At 47.3% G+C, this 6,883-nt stretch overlaps 1 long non-coding RNA gene across 11 annotated transcripts; it reads right to left on the bottom strand.

The window, feature by feature from the left end:
* Positions 1-2,391: 2,391 nt before the first annotated feature.
* LOC118380927 (uncharacterized) lies at positions 2,392-6,350 on the bottom strand. 11 transcript variants are annotated; one of them, XR_008098614.1, is made up of 6 exons: positions 6,040-6,350; positions 5,373-5,499; positions 4,233-4,702; positions 4,059-4,126; positions 3,040-3,997; positions 2,392-2,936 (listed from the first exon to the last, which is right to left on the bottom strand). It is a non-coding gene; the product is annotated as an uncharacterized LOC118380927 (long non-coding RNA). The 11 variants fall into 11 exon arrangements; XR_008098618.1 differs by having other exon boundaries at positions 3,118-3,997; XR_008098617.1 differs by lacking the exon at positions 2,392-2,936 and adding an exon at positions 2,967-3,039 and having other exon boundaries at positions 3,118-3,997.
* Positions 6,351-6,883: the final 533 nt, after the last annotated feature.

Below are 6,883 nucleotides of genomic sequence, written 5' to 3'. Positions count from 1 at the left end.
ATCAAGGCGGTGTCCCGTTCCTGTAGGTTCATGCTCTACAACATCCGGCAGAGTACGACCCTGCCTCACACAGGAAGCGGCGCAGGTCCTAATCCAGGCACTTGTCATCTCCCGTCTTGATTACTGCAACTCGCTGTTGGCTGGGCTCCCTGCCTGTGCCATTAAACCCCTACAACTCATCCAGAACGCCGCAGCCCGTCTGGTGTTCAACCTTCCCAAGTTCTCTCCGTCACCCCGCTCCTCCGCTCTCTCCACTGGCTTCCAGTTGAAGCTCGCATCCGCTACAAGACCATGGTGCTTGCCTACGGAGCTGTGAGGGGAACGGCACCTCAGTACCTCCAGGCTCTGATCAGGCCCTACACCCAAACAAGGGCACTGCGTTCATCCACCTCTGGCCTGCTCGCCTCCCTACCACTGAGGAAGTACAGTTCCCGCTCAGCCCAGTCAAAACTGTTCGCTGCTCTGGCCCCCAATGGTGGAACAAACTCCCTCACGACGCCAGGACAGCGGAGTCAATCACCACCTTCCGGAGACACCTGAAACCCCACCTCTTCATGGAATACCTAGGATAGGGTAAGTAAGGGTAAGTAATCCTTCTCACCCCCATCTCCCCCTTCTCCCCCAAAAAAAAAAAGATTTAGATGCAAGTGGCTGTTCCACTGGATGTCATAAGGTGTATGCACCAATTTGTAAGTCGCTCTGGATAAGAGCGTCTGCTAAATGACTTAAATGTAAATGTAAATGTCACTGTACCACCCTAACACCACCCTGCCCCACCCTAACACCACCCTGTCTCTGTAATATAATAATATAATAATATATAATAATAATATATAATATATAATAATAAATGCCATTTAGCAGACGCTTTTATCCAAAGCGACTTACAGTCATGTGTGCATACATTCTACGTATGGGTGGTCCCGGGAATCTGTCCTACCCACTACTCTGGCGTTACAAGCGCCATGCTCTACCAACTGTGCTACAGAAGGACCACCCTAACACCACCCTGTCTCTGTCCCACCCTAACACCACCCTGTCTCTGTCCCACCCTAACACCACCCTGCTCCCTGTCCCACCCTAACACCACCCTGTACCCGTACCACCCTAACACCACCGTCTCTGTCCCACCCTAACACCACCCTGTACCCTGTCCCACCCTAACACCACCCTGTCCCACCCTCTGTCCCCACCCTGTCTCTGTCCCACCCTAACACCACCCTGTCACCCTGTACCCTGTCCCACCCTAACACCACCCTGTCCCGTCCCACCCTAACACCCCTGTCTCTGTCCCACCCTAACACCACCCTGTCCCACCCTAACACCACCCTGTACCCTGTCCCACCCTAACACCACCCTGTACCCTGTCCCACCCTAACACCACCCTGTCCCTGTCCCACCCTAACACCACCCTGTCTCTGTCCCACCCTAACACCACCCTGTCTCTGTCCCACCCTAACACCACCCTGTACCCGTCCCACCACCCTGTCTCTGTCCCACCCTAACACCACCCTGTACCCTGTCCCACCCTAACACCACCGTCTCTGTCCCACCCTGTACCCCGTCACCACCCTGTACCCTGTCCCACCCTAACACCACCTTGCTCCCTGTCCAGCAGCTCAGAATGTGATTACCGCTCCTCTTCCTGCGGTTTATCCCAGTAGTGTCCCGCCTTAACTCCTCTCATCCTGCCAAGCCTGGGACTTAGTGCAATCTTCAGTTGACACACAAATCCAGCACCACATACACAGTCAGTGGCAGTGCACCCTGCTCTGCACCACTCCTCTTATGTAATAGGAGTTTCCTCTTCTCTCACAAACAAGACAGGATGACTGTGGGATGTGCAAAGCAGAGATCGCAAGGGCCAACGTTCCAGAATGCGGACAACATTCTAGGAGACAACATTCTAGAATGCAGACAACATTCTAGAATGCAGACAACATTCTAGAATGCAGACAACAGACAACATTCTAGAATGCAGACAACATTCTAGAATGCAGACAACATTCTAGAATGCAGACAACATTCTAGAATGCCATCAAAGTTCTAGAATGTTAACAAGGTTCTGGAATGCAAATTTTCTAGAAGGTTAACAATGTTCTAGAATATTAACATGAATAACAGCTGTTATAATAGGTTGGGACTTAAAACAGGAAGGAAATGAAGACACTCTTACAGTCCATATACTGGAACTACAACTTACTTTTATTGTAGGTTGATTATAATACACTCATGTTGACATTGGTTATAGAATCACCAGGCAATATAATGATGATCATTACTAATAATAGAATGTGACATTGTGTTCCAAAGCTGTTATGTATACAGTGTTGGTCTGGCTCCTCAGTGACAGCTTGGGTACAGGCTGCTCTGCTCCTCCTCCCTCTCCTCTCCTCTCCTGACAGAGTGAGGCTGAGTGGTTGTTGCCAAACCTTTCTCTCTCCCTCTGATGTTTACACGTTCATAACAGCAACATATCCTTCTATATAATAGTGTTGTACTGAACTCTAATCAGTTGAATAACTTGTTCTACATGACGGGTTCAGCTGATGGTGCTCCACTCAAAAGCATAAACCCATGATTACAATAGCATTATTAATAGGTATGTGAAACAAACATTACATCTGAATTTGATTCATATAGTATTATTGACAGGTATGTGAAACAAACATTTCTGCTCTCTTGCCAACTCCTTATGGAATCGTCAACACAAACATATTAGCAGGAACAGACTGGCACTCAGGCTCGTCTCAGTATGAGGATTGAAACAGTACATATTGTCTGCATTAACCTTTAGACCAACAGTCCAGACCCTAGGATATACACTGGGCAGTTCAAAACTAGAATAAAGCCATTAAGTCAAATCATTTATTCAACAACATTCCCTTTAAATAAGAAGAAGAAGATGAAGGATGATGAGCAGCTAGATCAAAGACCTTGGTTATAAAGAAGATGAAGGATGATGAGCAGCAGGAACCAAGAGAATCAGCCACTTGGTTATAAAGAAGATGAAGGATGATGAGCAGCAAGATCAAAGACCTTTGACAGTAGGAACCAAGAGAACCAGCCACTTGGTTATAAAGAAGATGAAGGATGATGAGCAGCTAGATCAAAGACCTTTGACAGCAGGAACCAAGAGAACCAGCCACTTGGTTATAAAGAATATGAAGGATGATGAGCAGCTAGATCAAAGACCTTTGACAGCAGGAACCAAGAGAACCAGCCACTTGGTTTCTATAGTAAATATCACCAACAAATAAATAATCACATGGTATATATATTAAAATATGATAAACTGACTAGTTATGGCTTTGGTTAACTAAAGAAAGCCTACTATACAGCTGATGAATAAAAACACATTGATTTCAAGTATAGAGTTTCCCTTTACCATCACCAGGTGGGTTAAAGGAACAGGTGTTTCAGAATACAGAGAAACACCTCCAGCTGGGTTCAACATACCGACCTGGGGATCGATTCAATCAGGAGCTCTGTTTATCCCTGGAGCTGTATCAGTATCCCAGTGAGCACAAGACGTACTTTCAACGTTGTTGTTGTTGTTGATATTCCAAGGCTGCATGAAGCCCCGTCTACGAACAGGTCCTGTGTTTCATCAGGTTCAGAGTTATTTTTGCATCATTTATGATTCAGACTGAGATCCAGGGCTGGTGTCGGTGGCTGCAGCTAACTTCAACAATCACAATTTACATCCATAATGTTACATGTCAAACAGAAAGCACATACCACACTACGTTGACAGGTTGAACAACGTAGCGAGAATACTTCATTTTTATAGGTGCACTGGTGCTCCTAAATTCAAATTCCAGGTTGCACAGCAAAATATTTAGGCGCAAATGTAAGTAAAATGTACCCTCTGTAGAGCCCTGCCATGTGGAGGTTATTCATGTGGACCCAAGCAGAGAGGGTTGGACCTGACAGTGTATCATCAAGAGAAGAGGGTTGGACCTGACAGTGTATCATCAAGAGAAGAGGGTTGGACCTGACAGTATCATCAAGAGAAGAGGGTTGGACCAGACAGTGTATCATCAAGAGGGTTGGACCTGACAGTGTATCATCAAGAGAAGAGGGTTGGACCTGACAGTGTATCATCAAGAGAAGAGGGTTGGACCTGACAGACAGTGTATCATCAAGAGAAGAGGGTTGGACCTGACAGTGTATCATCAAGAGAAGAGGGTTGGACCTGACAGTGTATCATCAAGAGAAGAAGGTTGGACCTGACAGTGTATCATCAAGAGAAGAGGGTTGGACCTGACAGTGTATCATCAAGAGAAGAGGGTTGGACCTGACAGTGTATCATCAAGAGAAGAGGGTTGGACCTGACAGTGTATCATCAAGAGAAGAGGGTTGGACCTGACAGTGTATCATCAAGAGAAGAGGGTATGGCCAGACAGTGTATCATCAAGAGGGTAGGGCCAGACAGTGTATCATCAAGAGGGTAGGACCAGACAGTGTATCATCAAGAGAAGAGGGTATGGCCAGACAGTGTATCATCAAGAGGGTAGGGCCAGACAGTGTATCATCAAGAGGGTAGGGCCAGACAGTGTATCATCAAGAGAAGAGGATAGGGCCAGACAGTGTATCATCAAGAGGGTAGGGCCAGACAGTGTATCATCAAGAGGGTAGGACCAGACAGTGTATCATCAAAAGGGTAGGGCCTGACAGTGTATCATCAAGAGGGTAGGGCCTGACAGTGTATCATCAAGAGGGTAGGGCCAGACAGTGTATCATCAAAAGAAGAGGGTATCATCAAGAGACCAGACAGTGTATCATCAAGAGGGTAGGACCAGACAGTGTATCATCAAGAGGGTAGGACCAGACAGTGTATCATCAAGAGGGTAGGACCAGACAGTGTATCATCAAGAGGGTAGGGCCAGACAGTGTATCATCAAGAGGGTAGGGCCTGACAGTGTATCATCAAGAGGGTAGGGCCTGACAGTGTATCATCAAGAGGGTAGGGCCTGACAGTGTATCATCAAGAGGGTAGGGCCAGACAGTGTATCATCAAGAGGGTAGGGCGTGACAGTGTATCACCAAGAGGGTAGGGCCTGACAGTGTATCATCAAGAGGGTAGGGCCTGACAGTGTATCATCAAGAGGGTAGGGCCAGACAGTGTATCATCAAGAGGGTAGGGCCTGACAGTGTATCATCAAGAGGGTAGGGCCTGACAGTGTATCACCACAGTGTATCATCAAGAGGTAGGGCCTGACAGTGTATCACCAAGAGGGTAGGGCCTGACAGTGTATCATCAAGAGGGTAGGGTCTGACAGTGTATCATCAAGAGGGTAGGGCCTGACAGTTCATCAATAGAAGAGGGTAGGACCAGACAGTGTATTGTCAAGAGAAGAGGGTAGGACCTGACAGTTCATCAATAGAAGAGGGTAGGGCCAGACAGTGTATCAAGAGAAGAGGGTAGGACCAGACAGTGTATCATCAATAGAAGAGGGTAGGACCTGACAGTTCATCAAGAGAAGAGGGTAGGACCTGACAGTTCATCAAGAGAAGAGGGTAGGGCCAGACAGTGTATCATCAAAAGAAGAGGGTAGGGCCTGACAGTGCATCATCAAGAGGGTAGGGCCTGAAAGTGTATCATCAAGAGGGTAGGGCCTAAAGTTTATCATCAAGAGGGTAGGGCCTGACAGTGTATCAAGAAGAGGGTAGGGCCTGAGTGTATCATCAAGAGGGTAGGGCCTGACAGTGTATCATCAAGAGGGTAGGGCCTGACAGTGCATCATCAAGAAGGGTAGGGCCTGAAACTTATCAAGAAAGAGGGTAGGGCCTGACAGTATCATCAATAGAAGAGGGTAGGACCAGACAGTGTATTGTCAAGAGAAGAGGGTAGGACCTGACAGTTCATCAATAGAAGAGGGTAGGGCCAGACAGTGTATCATCAATAGAAGAGGGTAGGGCATTACAGGTTCATCAAGAGAAGAGGGTAGGACCATTCCAGAAGAGGGTAGACAGTGTATTGATCAATAGAAGAGGGTAGGGGCATGACAGTTCATCAAGAGAAGAGGGTAGGACCTGACAGTTCATCAAGAGAAGAGGGTGGCACATGACAGTGCATCAAGAGAAGAGGGTGGCACATGACAGTGCATCAAGAGAAGAGGGTAGGGCATGACAGTGTATCGTCAATAGAAGAGGGTAGGACCTGACAGTGCATCAAGATGAAGAGGGTGGCACATAACAGTGCATCGTCAGATAGTTATTTCCTGTTTTGATGCTCAGATGATCTAACAGTAAAACATTGGTACGGCGTGTGTTGTTGGGACCTCTTTGCGGGGTGCAGGGTTAGAAGCTGGAGCACGGGGCAGGAGGCAGATTCCCTGGGCGGTTTGGGGGTTAGGGCAGACCTCTCAGGCCACGGCAGGGGAGGGTAGCTCCAGACAGCACCATACGAAGTCTGCTGTGGTGCTTGCTGAGAACCAGTCCATCTTTCTCCCTCTCCTTCCTCACCAATAGAAGAGTGTAGTCCTCCTCCCCAGTACCACAAGAGGCCAGAGGGTAGCTTCTCAAAATATTCCTGGTTCTCTGGGAGGGAAACACAACACCGACAGACCATCAGACAACATGTAGTGTGGCTACACAGACTGGGCAGTACAGAACACAGGTGGCAAACTGCATTCCATAGAAGGTTTTCCTATGTTTAAACTGTAGAACCTCCCTTGACGTGATTGATCCATTAAGGTCACTGATTAGTTAGGCTGTCCAATCACCTTGTTTTCTAGGTCTTCATTAAAACACAAATGGAAAGGAGATAACAAAAAGCAGAGACATTATCAAGAGAAGAGGGTATCTGACAGGAAACAGAATAGAAGTACAAACCAAACTGTTCAGTGTTCTCATGATTGTGATTCATTGTGATTGG

This window comes from Oncorhynchus keta, unplaced genomic scaffold, assembly GCF_023373465.1.
Source record: "Oncorhynchus keta strain PuntledgeMale-10-30-2019 unplaced genomic scaffold, Oket_V2 Un_contig_12993_pilon_pilon, whole genome shotgun sequence".
NCBI lineage: Eukaryota > Metazoa > Chordata > Actinopteri > Salmoniformes > Salmonidae > Oncorhynchus > Oncorhynchus keta.
This window is presented reverse-complemented; position numbering and strand designations above follow the sequence as displayed.